General features: G+C 41.9%; 1 protein-coding gene across 5 annotated transcripts in view; it reads left to right on the top strand.

The window, feature by feature from the left end:
* utrn (utrophin) overlaps positions 1-15584 on the top strand; it is a 221199-nt gene that overhangs the window by 85615 nt on the left and 120000 nt on the right. The gene's annotated exons all lie outside the window — the stretch shown is intronic.

Genomic DNA, 15584 nt, shown 5'->3' with positions numbered 1-15584 from the left:
TGTTGTTTTTAAGTGAGTACACAGTCTGTATTTTTGTCGTTTATGTTTGTGAGAGCCCGACAGGATATATTGTGTTAGTGAAAAGAGACTGAGAGTTCCTCAGTGGTCAAATGATTGATGAGAGTTTACTCTATAATGGCTGTAATGAACAATTAACTCCCTTAATTGAAGTCATTAGCTGACTTTCTTATTGTGAAGTTGCTTAAATGCTGGAATCACACACAGCTGAACATGATGCTGCCGCATAAATTAATTTGGAAACAGACTGTTCCTAATGTTTAATGGAAAAACAAAGTCAGTTGTCCTCTGTAACCTGTTACAGCTGTTTGTCAGCTCCATCGATTTCCCCTTAGAGGAAACGACTACTGCTGTGTGGTGGACTTGTTGTCATTTTCTACCACTGTTGATCATTATTGATCGCACATCTTCATCTCTTCTCTCTTGCATTGCACAACATTTGACCCTCTCTCAGTCAGAGTGCAGAGGGGACCAGCTGTTGAGATTTGACAGACCAGTTTCTGATTGAGTGCCAGCTTCAATCATGCCTCGACAAACATGTGGTGGTTTCACTTAATCCATCCTTAATCCATGAATCCATCACTCTCTTTAGTGCTCCGCCCTTTTTTCCCTTAATGCATGTTTTGGTTGTTTATCAGTCTTTCTTTATATCCCTGTCAAAGCCTCATCAGTGAATTCCATTTACTGTATGTTAGAAAAGAAAGGAGTGGAGAGATGGTACAAGGATGAGACTTGGTGAAAAATGAGAGTGATAAACAGCATTCGGCATCAATAATTTTCCCTCTCTTTCTCAGTTATTCATGTTGATCTTGATGCTTTGCTTGCTCATGCTTGTTTAACCAATCAAGGGGAAAACAAGTGAAATCAGAGCATTCCTGCAGCCCTGCATGTGTACAGTATCTGCACAATCAACGCTCTTTCTTTTATTGTGAACCTATTCAACTCAGGAGCCCAATCACTCATTTGGCTCCGTTCACCATCCGTAGAGTCGGGACCTTCTTGGATTGTGTCCCTACCGGTGGGAGACATCAGTCATTCCACCCTCGATTAGCCTCCCCTGGGTTGCATCAGTCATTCCAGCTTCGTTTGGCCTTCCCTTGGGGGAATCAGTAATGCTGGGCTTGTCCTGCCTCCCCGCGGTGCGCTCACTGGCTGCCAGACTGGAACAGCGACTTCTGCATGATGGATTTGCTCGGGGCTCACCCTCTGGGGTCCGACCATTCTGTCTGCTTTAGGACAGTGCAGGTCCTAAAACTGCCCACCTGGCGGTTGTCTGACTCAGGATTTTAAGCACTTAAATGAACCAGTGATCCTTATTTAAGCAGATTTATATTTAGTAATATGAAATCTAACCACAGTAATTACTGTAAGTGAGGGAAATAACTTCAGAGAAGTTATGAGTTGGTGTCAAATTTAACATACTGTATTCATACCAGCCAAAGGCCGTAGCTGAAAAAAAAATCTGCATATAAATTAGAGCTCAACTGATATGGGACTTTTAAGAAGAATACAGATTTTAGAGTGTAAAATTGACCGATTACCATTATGGTGCCCGATATAGTGAATTTTTGAGCTTGAATGAATATATAAATGTTTTATGTTTATTTTGTGCACTGATTTTGCACCAAAATGTCTTACTTGGAAGGCTGCTTTCTCACACAAAAAAAAATATTAATTAAAGCATTTTTTTTTTTTTTTACATTTTTATGTTATTCAAACAATGTATAACATGGTCAACCAAAAAAAAAAGCTAAATAGTATTGTATGTTCAGGATCAGTCAATGCTGTCTATTTAATCCAACAATTAATAAAAAATAAAATAATTAGGTCTATGACACCATTTCCAAATTATCTTAAACATTGTTTTCTGCATTACATGTCCTGTAAAAAGATATATATCTCATATTGGCATATATTGGAAAACAAAATAGTTACAATGTATCTGTGATTGGCTGATATCAGCCAATGAAAAATTGGCCAAAAGATAAATCAGTCTGGCTTTAACTGAAATTATATTCAGCTGATCTATCTGGCCAAGTCAACATTCTGTGACATGAAAGTTGTTTATGACATGCAGGCTGTAATTTACTCTTGGCAGTCCAATTAAGCTGCAAAGCCAAGTTTATCCTCCAAAACATATTGACCTCCACCATATTGCTCCTCACTATGTCTTTACAGTGGCAGGACTGAGCAGGGTGTCTGCTCTGCCAGGCTATGAATGATGGGAACTTTATAAAGTCTCCAGAGTCATAACCGTCTAGTCGTCTTTTTCTGTTAATCGTGCTTCGCTGGTAGCTTTTGGGTGTTTGTGTGCCCCTTTAACTGCACTCATTATGTTGATGTATAATACTGAGCTTAGCAGTCTTTGCAAGCAGAAGCCATTTAACTTCAACAGTTTTTAGAATTGCATCTATTATTTGGTGTGTAAATTGTTTTCTTGTCCCACTTTCCCAATTCAAAGCAATAATGTTTAATGAGCTTGTAGGCTATTAGAGCTATTTTACATCTATACAGTGCTCCCTAAGGCTTTGTTTATGTGTACGGTCCTATAGTGTATTTATCCCACACACATTAAAGCAACAAGCTAAACGCCTTAAATGTAAATGTAAATCGCCTCTTGTTTTCACCTGCCTTTAGCTCCGCGTCCTTGTTCTCAAGTGTCCTTGTTTCATCTTTGCTCGCATGCCTGTGACACAAGTTTACTGTTAAAGAGTACTGCTGAGGTGCATGCCTGGTTAGCTTATACTGAGACATGCAGTGTGCCCCGGCAGCTCATTTCATTTCCTCACTTTTGCTCTGCTCTGTCTCTCTCTGTGTGTAATCACTAGCTGAGAATTGGCTGAAGGGTCCACCTCCCTCCTGAGGAGTGTCCTCCTACTCTCATTACTGTGGCACTGGCTCCTACTGTGTGTGTGTGTGTGTGTCTCTAGCCAAAACCCACTTTAGAAACAGCCCTAAAGCACTGCCAGTGTGTAGTCATGCCTTCTCTTCCCTATTGTTTGTCTGGCAAATACTTTGGCCTTTGGGCTCCACACTCCATCCACCTTTGCTTGTGGCTCACTTGGTACCCCAGGACAGGTGACTCAGGCACGGGCACGAAGCCCAGCTGTCTGACCTCCCCGTCCTTGAGCTCCACCAGGGTCCTCTGGGTCATTAGCAAGTGTTAGCATTAGCAGTTAGAGCCTCAGGTGCAGGCAAATAACCCTCTCTCTGTAACCTGGCTCAAACTCAAATCACAGATTTATTTATTTATTTTTGCCGTCACGCATGCTTACCCACATTTAGTTTAAGGACACACATGCCCACAATACTTTCTGTTCTCCATTGTGTTTAAACACACACACATGCACACATTTACTCACTCAACCACAAATAAATACACACTCACTTACTCCACAGCCTTAGTGATGAGTCACAGGTGGGAGAAATATGTGGTAACAGATTCATAAACGGAGATCATTTAAATTCATCAAGGCGATATTGGGAGAGAGCAGTGAAAATAAAAGAAAATGAAGGGATTCCTCTCCCAATCAACTTTGCATTTAAATCATTCAGATGGACCCTCTATTGGCGATAGTGGTGATTTAAAATAGCACTTAAATCACAGAGTTAAGCTACTCTCCTGTTCTCAATTGCAGTAAGTGAGCGTTCGATAAGGAGGAGGTGAAGGGAAACTCGCCATGTGACTGACAAATGACATCCTGATTAGATAAAATATGAAATAAATATGAAATATGTAATAAACTACATCTTCATAATATTGGATGCAAACATTATTAATGAGAAAGTCACTAACCTCCCTACCTCTCTCCCCCCCTCCCTCTCTGTCCATCCACTCTGTCTCTCCCACATCCAGTAAACCCATTTATTGTGGCAGTATTGCGTGTGTGCGTATGGTTTGTGTCTTTGTGCACTACAGCGATGGATTTCGTGCTTCCATTAGTGGCTTTCAGGCTGGTCCCAGCAGCAAGCTAAACCTGCTAATGCATGTTTGGTTTATCGTCAGATGGACTTTATGGTGCTGGAAAAGCTCTGTAACCACCAAGCCTCTCAACATGTGATGGTCAGAGTAAACAACAGATTGTAGCCAGGAAGGATGAAAGAAGAGGAGACAGATGCGAAGCTATCCATGGGGAATTGTGTTTATATGTTACGGTTGCATAATTTCATAGCTTCACAGTCCTCTACATTGGTTAGATATGGTGACTGAACAACCCTGTCTCCTAAAAAAACCACAGCTGCATTCTCAATAATCAATAAATCAATCAAACTAGTGATTCATTTAACTTTCAGTACTTGACTTTATACCTCTCGACACATCAGATACACAAAAGTGTGTGCTAAAGGCACCAAGGTTCAGTACCCAGCTGTACCTGAAGTCTTGTTTGTTTTCAGCCACCATAGTTGGCCAGAACTCTCTAACTCACCTGACATCATGATCTATGGCCGGCCCAGACTTCCCACACCGGATCAGACCAAGTCGAGACAGGATAGAGATTACGATGTCCTGCGGGCCCGGTGGACAAAAGGCACATACCACAAAGCATTTAACTCCATCCCAGGACTTTTGCTCTCCTTTCTTTCCTCTCCTTTATGTCACGGCCACCTCTCCCTCTAGAGCAAAATCGCTATAAAAGTAACTGTTAAAAAGCACAGATATTTCTAAAATAAAAAGAGAAAAAAGGGGCCACGTTGACCCAGAGGCAGTCAGGCAGGGGGTGTTAATGTTGCCAGCTTGAAGTCTCTCTGACCTTCCAGCTCCCCCTCACCCTCCCTTTTGTCGCCCACACTGTTCGCCACGCCGAGTCAGGGGCGGCATAAGTGGGGGAAATAAAATAAGGGGTGCAATCATTTTTCCTTTGCCGCTCCTTCTATTCCTGGCCTGATGATCAGTCTGCGGGGACAAGGCCTGAGCTCTGCCCTCCGCCAGTGTCCCATCCTGCCAATATCTATGGTAAGCACACAAACAGTGCTGACTCACGGCCCATATTGTGTTTTTCTCTGTGTGTGAGTGTCTGTGCCTCCGTCGTGCTGACGAATATCACAGTTTCAGATTGGAGGAGAGATTACCGTGTGTAATCCTCTCTCCAACACACACACATAGCGGCCCACTCAATCAGACTCACACACACAGTCGATAGCATTCGGCCAGACTAATGACCAGAAAAGGATAGACCGAATTATTGTGCAGGTTTAACCTAGAAATCATTGTTTTCTTTCCTGTTGCATCTCTTTTCTCCTTCATTCGTCCTGAGCTCCTTTGCACCCACCTTGACTTTAATACTCATTCTCTCTCCTTTTGTTTTCTTTTACCTTTGGCCATTTTCCTCTCCTGTCAAGGGTAATTAATTCTTTAAAAAGAAGTGGCACATTTGCTGGAAGATAACGTCTGCTCCTTTTACGTCCCAGTGATTTTATTTCCGTGCTGCACTGAGCCCAAATGATTTTGTAACTCTTCTGTTTTGTGGGAGACGCAGTGCACATTTCCATTTTGATTTATCACTTTTCAAATCTCTTATTTACATCTGAGCGAATGTCTTTGTTTTGCTGTCATTCTGTTTTTGAATCTTGCCCTTTTTTGTCGAGACAAACATTTCTTTGATCAATTAAACAACCTTGTCGGCACTTTGTACAATCCCACAAAGGGGAAAAACAACTTTTATTGAAGTATGAATTCACACTCCCTTCTCTCCCTGTACCTGTCTTCTTCCCACACTTGTGTTATCACTCCTCTCAGTACCAATTTCCCTAATACCACCCCTCAGTAAGCCAGTAAGTTAGCATATGCTCTGGCTCATATCCCCCTCTTTCCATTTATGCCGTCATCTGCTCTTCGCATGCCACTCTTAAATCATTCATGCTCTCCCTCTTTTCCTCCCATCCTCCTAAAACCTTCTGCCCATCTCTTTCCCAAGTCTTAGACAGATGGCTTACATGCTACTTGGGCACGCCTTGATGCCACGCTTATGAAGCAGATCATTACATGCTGCTAAAACATTGATCAAATGCTTCCTCTGACACAGCACAATCTAATTATGCAGGGTCAGATCCTTGGGGGGCCAGTTTTCATCACTGAAACTACACCCACTCACATTGTATATGATTTGCCTTAACAGCTCAAGGTTGGGTTAATGTGTGTGTGTGTGTGCGTGTGTGTGTGTGTGTGTGTGTTTGTGTGCCCAGCAGGCTCTTTGAGTGAATGTTAAACTCATGTAAAACTTAAAGCTTCAAGTGCAGCTATCGCTATCTTGGTTTTTTGAAGCCAGAATTGACCATATTTGGGCGATAGGATGGATCTGACTGACACTATGCATGGCCACCTATACCAGCAACCTTCCTGCACATGACTCCTAACTAAATTAGCTTTTGTAATTTCAGTTAAACCAAAAGAGGGTTAACAGCTATTTAAATGTACACACTACCATGGATATGCATTGCTACGCCTCTATACTGGTTGGAAGGTCACTGTTGTATCGACAAGAACGCTGCTGATATCAAAAAAATGTTCATGTAGCCTACGGCATCTGCACTCGTATGGATATATTTGTTTATTGAGATTAATTTTACTCTAAATGGGGCCACAATTTGCCAAATTAACATCATGCTGTGTTGAAGATGACTTTGAAATTAGACATTGAGACCATAAACTCATTATGGGAATGTTTACTGATGTAAGGAAAAAAAAAAAGAAGTGAGAAGTAGGAGCATTTTCTCATAGAATTCTCCACAATCTGACTTCCTTTAGCTGCCAGTGGAGTCACCCCCTGCTGGCCATTAGAAAGAATGCAGGTTTAAGGCACTTTCACATTGGCTTCACCCTTCAGATCCTGAAAGCTACATCCACTTCTTCTATACATTCTATGCAGGTCAATGATGACATTCAGAAATATGTCAAGAATTTGTCAGACCTTAATTAGGGACTCTTCTGAATACCTTGTCAAAAAATTGGAAATTATATACACTTTCAGTCTACATGTTTCCTATGGTAGGCAGACCCCTGACTTTCAGCTCTCAGTGGCCTAAATGAAGAGGAAAGGATTTAAAGAGAAGCAGTACCTGAAGGTAGTTGGGGAGGATCAAACAAGCAGAAAAAGAAGCAGAAGAAGTACAACAAAAAATAATGCCAAGAAGAAGATACAGGGAAGAAGGAAATAGCAGTGTGCATTGGTTAAAGGAGGAGAATGGTGCACCGAGCATACCCTCAGAGGTAAATACTGTGGTGCAGCAAAAACAAAGAGCAACTGAAAATGGTTTCCGCTGTTATATCACAGGGAGATTAAAGATAAATCGTGCTATATATAGTCTGTAATCTGCAGCAGGGTAGAGCCTGTAAGAGGAGCCAGAGTCAAAAGCCACAGTGGAAATCATGTGGAAAAAGAGTTTGATCGGTTTGATTGGTAATCAGAAGCACCTCACACAAATTTTGAGTTTGTTTTCTTAACTTTGCCCAAAGGACTTTTCCCTGTTGACATGTAGTTTGTGTGCTAAGCAGCTTTTGGTAAAACTAAAAAGACACATTAAATCAGAAATGTCCTTCTCACACAACGTGGTTAAAAGATTAGACACGAGACAGCTCCATCAAGTGTGTGATATTCAAGAAAGTTGAGAGAGGGATCAGAGATGACAGAAGAAGGATCAGTGTGAGCAATGAAAATGTTTGTGAAAGACAGTCCGACATAAGCTTTAACTCCGCTTGAGTGGTACCTTCACACATTGGACCATAGACATCAAAGAAAATCCAGAGCTGTTAGACGTGACGAGGGATCAAATTAGATTTACTACAGTGCTGCAAGTGTGGGTGTTCATTGGTTCAGCATATTTCATAGTTATCACCCAAATGTCTAAAAAGAGGGACATTTTCACTCATCACCCCGGAGGAGATGAGTCTGGCTTCCACGAAAAGGAAGCAAGGAAGATGACTCAAAAGGCAGCAGAGGAAGAAAAACATGTCATGACAGAGAAGAAAATGGCTGCCAAGTGATTTTTTTTTTTTTTTTACAGGAAGAAACTCAGCTGAGAAAAGAGAGACAGAAACATGACGTTGTTGAAGGATAGAGTGATATTGTGACAGGAGGAGGTGGGAATCAGGCATGGAGAGAGGGTGGGAAAGATACGAAGAAAGAGGTTGGATAGATCAGAGCCTGACAGAGGAAGAAAAGGGTGAGGAAGAAATGGTCGATAGAAGTGTAAGAGTGCTTTTTTCATCTTTGAGGTTTGCGGGGCTTATTCCAGGGTCACTGGAGAGACAATCACACACACATTATTAGACACACACGCTGTCCAGGATCGATCCGAGTGCTCATTTTCAGTCTAAAGGATATTCTCAGATTGGGCACAGGGTGAAAATTCATTTATTGCTTCAGTACATGAACAACTTCATTTCCACCGGCGGCCTCGCTTCCCGCTGTGGACAAAAGAGAAATACCAACAAAGCCTATTACACATTTGTGCAGTTTACAGCCGGGTGGGTCTTGTTGAACGTCTCCCTCTTTTAGTCTCTGTCCCCTCTTCAGCGTCTGTGTGTGTGAATGTGTGTGCGTGCCAGTTCGTGCCTGCTAAATATCATTGGGATTAGCACCAGGGGCTTAATTAAAAAGCAATTACCTTTGGTCGCTGTGGGCGACGCTTGGCGGAGAGTAGCTCGACTAATCTGGTGAATGGTGTGAGGGACCCTCAGCGTGCAACACACACACAAACAGGCACACAAATTGTGCAATTGTCTGCAGAATTAAAGGAGGATTAAAACAATTGTTAATTAGTGAAGAGGGGTGGAGGCTGAAAGGGTGGAGAATAGGGCCACTGCATTCTCCTCCGCCTCTCATAGCCTCTGTGTGTTTATTTATGAGGTTAAAGGGGCAAATGATATGCCCAGACAAAAAATCATGTACTGTGGTTGGCTAGTAAGCATGCACTGTCACTCTCTCTCTCTCTCTCTCTCTCTCTCTCTCTCTCTCTCTCTCTCTCTCTCTCTCTCTCTCTCTCTCTCTCTCCTCTCCCTCTCTCTCTCTGCCATATAAAAATATGCTTTCTTGCTCCCTTCCTCTCTGAAACCCTAAAATAGGTTAGCACAGTTAGCACCAGAGCTAATCTTTTAATTTTAAAGCTGCAATTAGATGATGCTAATGACAGTAATTAGATCATCTCTCAGAGACTCACAGCGAAGTGCCCTTGAAAAACCCTGTATGCTGGAGACAGAAGAGGGAAATTTGCCAAAAATGTCTGCATGTGTGTGTGTGTGTGTATGTCATTTCCTTAACTGTAACAGTGACAGAGCTTTCTGAATACAAAGGATGCTTTGTGCTCACTTGTAAAACTGCAGATTTATGTGTGAGGGTTTTGAGATCCTCGGGTGAAGTTTGGGTAAAGAGGACAGGGATTACATTATGTTGGTTGAAACTGAATGTAAGCCACTCTGAGCCTTCTGAATGTACAAAAAACCGAGACCCAAGCCTGGCCTGTGCCTGCACCTTTCAGACCAAAGCTGACAAATCTCACCTGGTACGACCAGCTTTGATGACCAAAGCCATGTTTTCAGATTATTCTTCAAAGACAATGTTCTTTGCATGCTTTGGAAAGGTTTTCTCTCAAATAAAAATAACTCCTCTCAAAATGATCTGCTTTACCAATTTCTAAATCAACTTCACTTTTTCCTAATATCAGCCTGATGAACATGGCTGTTAAACTCAAGATGTCTTTCCCAACTGTACTTGACAGCTGTCCAAACTGTTAAAAGTTTTTTTATGGTTATGCCCCATAAAATGTCTGATGACCTTGATTATGCTGACTTGTATCTGTGCAAAGTTTGAGAGATTCCTCTACTGAAGAAGGAGATATAAGTGCACTTCCCTAAAATCTGAGATTCAAACGTATGCCAGGCAAGCTATTAAGAAGGGCGAACAAAAACCTTAAAGGCACCTGAAACTACCATTACAGAGCAGACTTGTGTGAAAATCTGAAACAAACTCGGCCTTATTTCAATGCTCCTTAAAGGGAAACTTTGCTGACTTTCCATCGGGTTCGTGTCATTGCGGTGTGGGGAGTATATGCAGATGAACAGTGTTTGTTGCCAGTGCCTGGAGCTCTGGCAGGAAAAAGTCAGCTGATTTTTTGGCAAAAATGGTGAGCCCCAGTCGACTATGGACACTGCCACTATGGAAGAAAGCCAAAAGCCGTTTTATCAGATCCAAAACCCATTGGAAAAACGACTTTGCCTTTAAGAGTAGAAGTTGTGGCTGAAAATAACCAATCCCTTGTAGATTGTTTCAGTGCCGGCCTCCTCAGGTCTCACTTGCCAGTGTCAGTGCATATTTTCTTGCAATATATACACACAAGGATGCAGATGATTTGCATATTCAGGGAGTGAAGGAGAGAGAATTTTCTCCATCAGTTACAATTGGAAATATTCCAGCCCAAAGCTTTACAAAACATAACAGACCCAACACACGACATGTTGTCCGGACTTGTTGGGTTTGGGTCAGGTTGCTGAAGTGAGTGCAAGCAGTCTGTGTAGTGTACAGTATGTATGTGTGTGTGTGTTTGTCCTGTGTATGTGAGGAGGACTCTGTGCTCTCACAGCCACAGTCGAATCAAGCGGAGCCTCCAAATTGAGATCATTTGAAAAGCTGCATTGGGGTCACATTTAACAAGTGGGTCAAGGGTAGGGTTAATTCTGGGGTTTGTGGTTGTGGGAAGAAAATCGTTTTTTAGTCAGTCCCCACAAACACAGAGCTACAAATTGTGTGTGCATGTGTTTTCTGGTTTTCTGTTTGCCCTTAGGTTCGTCGATTTGTGGTAGTTCATCAAGATTTAATTTTGGATTGATGTTTTTCATCCCGGAGAGAGGCCATTAATTACCACTAACCACTCTGGGAAAACACACACACACACACACACACACACACACACACACACACTCTCAGGAACACACCTCTACCGCTGGCTGATGTATCATAATTGTCCTCTGTCCTCTTTCCATCCTGCCTTGCTCTATTTATAGCCCATTTTAGGCCCCGCCCTGCCAGACACTGCCATGGCAACTAAATGATTGACAGGGCATTCGACAGGCATGCTCGATCCATCTGGCGCTCTCCTTCCTGCTGCTGACCTTCCCTGTGACATCACCAGTGTCTGACTGTCTACTTTCACTCCGTACTGTCTGTGTGTGTGATCATAACTCAGTTTGGATGGCCTTACACCCCGCTGCTAAATGTCCCCTCTCACACAGAGACAGAGCACCCAGCTCACAGAGGGGATGTGGGTCATAAAAGGCTCACTCACACACTCTGCCTTTACTGTACTTGACTACATGAATAACTTACCCTTTAACCCAGACCTCTGCGCCTGCACATTAGCTGGCTGGTCAGTTTTTATTCAAAGCTTGAGGTACAGTTTGAACCTGTGGAAAAATTACGTTTTTGATCAGCTATCATGTGTTCGGATCTAAAAATTTCTCAGTGCATAAAAGGAACAGGCTGTTCCTCATACTCGAGCTTGAGATGTTCCTAAAAGGCACTCAGGCACTTATTGGCTAATCATGACACCATAAATCTGAGAAGAAATGTGAGGATTTTTGGAATCATTTTGGAATCAAAGAAAAAAAAAGATGTAGAAATTGTAGATTCAGGTACGACTGTCATTTTATAATGTCTTACAGTGAAGTTGTCACTCAAGAGAGGCAACCGCCTCCACGAATAAAAGAAACAGCAAGGGTTGTATTTTAATAAATTCAAATGAATTGCAGGTTAAAAAGAATATATTTATTCTTCAGATATATTTCTAACAAGTTTTAACATGTTCCTAGATATCATCATTTGCCTGTTAATCCTTGTATTTTGTCAAGAACATGTGCAAACTTAAAATAGCTCGACTGTTCTTAGCCTCCAGTGTCTGAACCCCAGAGGTCACGTTTTACATATGCAGCAGCAGCAACCATGTTTTGTATATATTAAAAAAAAAAAGTTGAAGTAATGATAAAACGAGCACAAACGAACAAAAACATAATCTAAAAATGCTGTCATTGTCATCCACAAGAAGAAAACCCAACACATTCGACCAGATTTGTAAGTCAAAGTAAATCAGTGCAAACCGTGCAAACAAACAAACACACAAAAATAGCAAAGTCATGAGAAGCTTTCTATTGAATCCCTGGTAGGTAGTGTGTAAATGAAATAAACAAAATGAGCAACATTACATTGGAGTTGACAGAGACTTGCCTCTCAGATAGTATCAGTATTAAATGTTATAAGAAGTCAGTGTTACCTGTCACCTTTTTTGTACAAGCAACTTAATTCTATTTTATATCCTACCTGATTCTCGTGTACATCAGAGAAGACCAAACACCAAAATCAGCTCAAAGTCTACAATTCCTTTTGTTGTCACAGTGGCTTCACTTCCACAGTATCTCTGTCTGTTTGGCAAGAAGATGAATCGGTGTCCTGGAGTGTAGCTGAACTCGCCACTAACTCTCCAGCAGAGGTATCACTCAGTTTCCTGTTAGCACTACAGAGATATCAATTCTTAACTTTATAATGCTTGTTGACAGCACGGAGAGCTTACTGTCTCAAGATCAGCAGAAGTGGCGTTCTGACAGGGCGACAAATTTAAATTTGGCGTCATGACTATCTGAAAGTACATGCGTTTGGAATCTAGCTGATAATATGTTTTCGTCTCTGCTTAGCTGCAGCTCAGTGTGTCTATCGATTTAAAAAGTTTTATCATTCTTTGTCTCCATCTTATCCACCAGCTTTCTGCCAGAGCTTGCTATTTGCTCTTCTGTTTGAAAACCTTTTTTCATTCAGGTGTTATGAGCGCCAGTGTTGATCATGGAAAGACGTTCGTCTATGCAGCAAACAAAGCGCGCCATTGTCTTCTTCCATACCTTTGAATAGCAATACAGAACATCTAATCTATTTCTGAAAACACTGACATCATTAACACGCTGTTGGTTTCATTGTGCGGCCTACAGATCATGCCCGCTTGCTGTACACTATTGTAAATGCTAGTTGCCATGGCAGTGCCACTGGCAGCCCCTTGGAAGAGAAGAAGGAGCACAGCATGCAGGCGAGAGGAATGGAAAAGTAGAAATAATGAAGGAACAAGAAATGCCATCTTACCCTTGACACGAAGTGGAAAAATACAGGTTTTGTCAAAGCCAAAGAAGTGGCACAGTGACACGAGGTCTACCCTTCTCCACCTCACCACTGCTACAAGAACAATGCTAACCCTTTTAACCCTGTCCTCATGTTCCTCTGCATATTATGTTTGTATGAAGTAATCTATGCATGGACAACAACATAAACTGCAACAAGCAAGACGTCACTGCACTTTGGTGATTTAGTTTAAGGGTTAGGTTGATGTAAGACTGAACTGAAAGATGTTTTTTATTAATGTTTGACTTTGTTTTTGGTCAGCTTATCTGGCAAAAAATATGCATGAAACACTAGGACAATAGGGCTGTCCTGAGCACCATTTTTGGGGCTTTTACATATTATGAGGATGGATTCAACAGGCGGAGCTTCACCTCATTCTGGCAGTCTCTGGAGCTGATCACAGCCTACAGAGCTTATTTACTTACTGAAGGTATAAGCACAAATATCAGGGGTGTAATCAAGCAAAACTGCAAGTTAGTAGTACTGGACATGCCATGAAATGCTCGTGGTGTTTTGGGAAGCTGTGCTAAGGAGGGAACAAACCTGTATCACAGCGGGAATGTGGCGCAGCTGCACCCGGTTGAATCCACGGACCACATTTTGTCCCCAACATCAAGAGGACTGAGATCTTGTTTTGACCTGTCTGTTAAAAAATCCTTCAGTGTCTTTTTGCAGTGTTTTTCTATCATCATCCATGGAGGAGCTAATTTTCTCACTCTTCAGAAAACAAAACAAACAGAAAACCTCCTCTCGAACACTGATTTGGATGTAAATAACCATGGGAATGGTGGAAGCTTCGAAGAATTCTGCCCCTAAAAAATCAGAAAGTATTACTTACATGAATTACAATGCTCACTGGTCCGGAGTAGCACAGACGGAGGCTAATCAGTAATACCTGTAAGTCAGGAGACAGGGTCTGGGAAGCTCAGGAAATAAGACCTGAGTGCATGGAATCAATCAAAGTTAAGTGATTTATGAACCCAACAATTACAGGAAAGTTTCCATTTTTATGACAAATGTCAGTCAAGCAGAAAAAGGGCCAGACTGCCAGTAAAGCGTTTCAAAAAAAAGGAAGAGACGGCATTCATGCTCATTTGTAGTCTGGCTTCAAGAGGCTGTTCATTGTTCATTCCCAGCCATTCAAATCTCTGGTACAGATATTTTAATGGCTTCAATTATGATAAAACTGGCTTGCACTAAATGGCACGCATTACAGTAATTGTATCTGGCCTCAGCGGTTGTTCTCAAAAACTCGGCTGCTAACCCTTTCTGTGGGTATGATATTTAGTTTCTTATTTGAAAGTGTGCGGCTGTCGGGAGTTTCGAACTGTTTCAAAGTGCTGCACTCCATTGTTGCGTGTATACGCAGTGAGGGGATAATTCTTTTGACCACACTGACTCGTGATTTACAAGATGAATACTCAAACACTGCCCAGAGTTCATCATTGATGGAAATTAATGAGGCAGTTCTGCCATGCTCTTTAAAAATACAATAATACAAAAGAGCTATGAAAAAAAAACCTCCACAGCTGAGCGAAGCATAATGCACTTAGTACTCTGATAAGAATTCACACTGAATCGTAATGTCCAGCCACAGCTCTCTTGGGCATTGCAGGCTATTACGCTGCCACGATGCCATTTCATCATATGAAACAGTTGTAACTCTGATTGGATGGCTCCCAAACCCCAGAATTGTATTTTCTCAGTCGTATGAAGGATATTGGGCTGATTGAGCTGATGCTGTGTTGCTGAATTGCTTCTGGAAGCTGCATGTATAAAGCGAGGGGACAAATAGTCACTGTAATGGAAGATGGCCTGAGGCTATGTCTGTGGTATAACTCAGTTTTTCCCAGGCTATTGTGGACTTTATTCACTTCTATTCGCCAATTTCAGTACAGAGCAATCACAGGCGGCAGATCAGTTTTTCTCTATTTCTCAGTCTACTTTTTTTTCTTCATTTTTCTTGGAAGTTTTTCGCGAATGGCCTGATGGGCCCCAGTGACTTTAACATCGCTGGTGTTAGATTACACTTTTACCTCTGTCTAAACCCACTTGTTTCTGTTTATACGTTTTCACTGACGGGCCCCGGCCTTAAGCTAGGTGGTAAATCAATTTAGGGCTCCAACCTTTCTATGGATGTGTCACTCATCACCTAATTGCTCACTTGACTTGTTCACTTTAATTAGCCAACACACATATATAACATACACACACACACACACACACACACACACACACACACACACACACACACACACACACACACGCACACACACACACACAGCAGCTTTGCCACTTTTCCCATTTTGTCACAGAGCAGACTAGATTGATAAATGGCTTTAACGCTGGAGGTGCTAACTGCTGTTTGTGAATCTAATGCTGATTGGCTGCACCGTTAAGACGTCACATACACTGTCC

The sequence above is a fragment of the Centropristis striata genome, chromosome 18, assembly GCF_030273125.1.
Source record: "Centropristis striata isolate RG_2023a ecotype Rhode Island chromosome 18, C.striata_1.0, whole genome shotgun sequence".
Taxonomy (NCBI): Eukaryota; Metazoa; Chordata; class Actinopteri; order Perciformes; family Serranidae; genus Centropristis; species Centropristis striata.
Note: the sequence above shows the minus strand (reverse complement) of the source record. Positions and strands in the feature narration are given on the sequence as shown.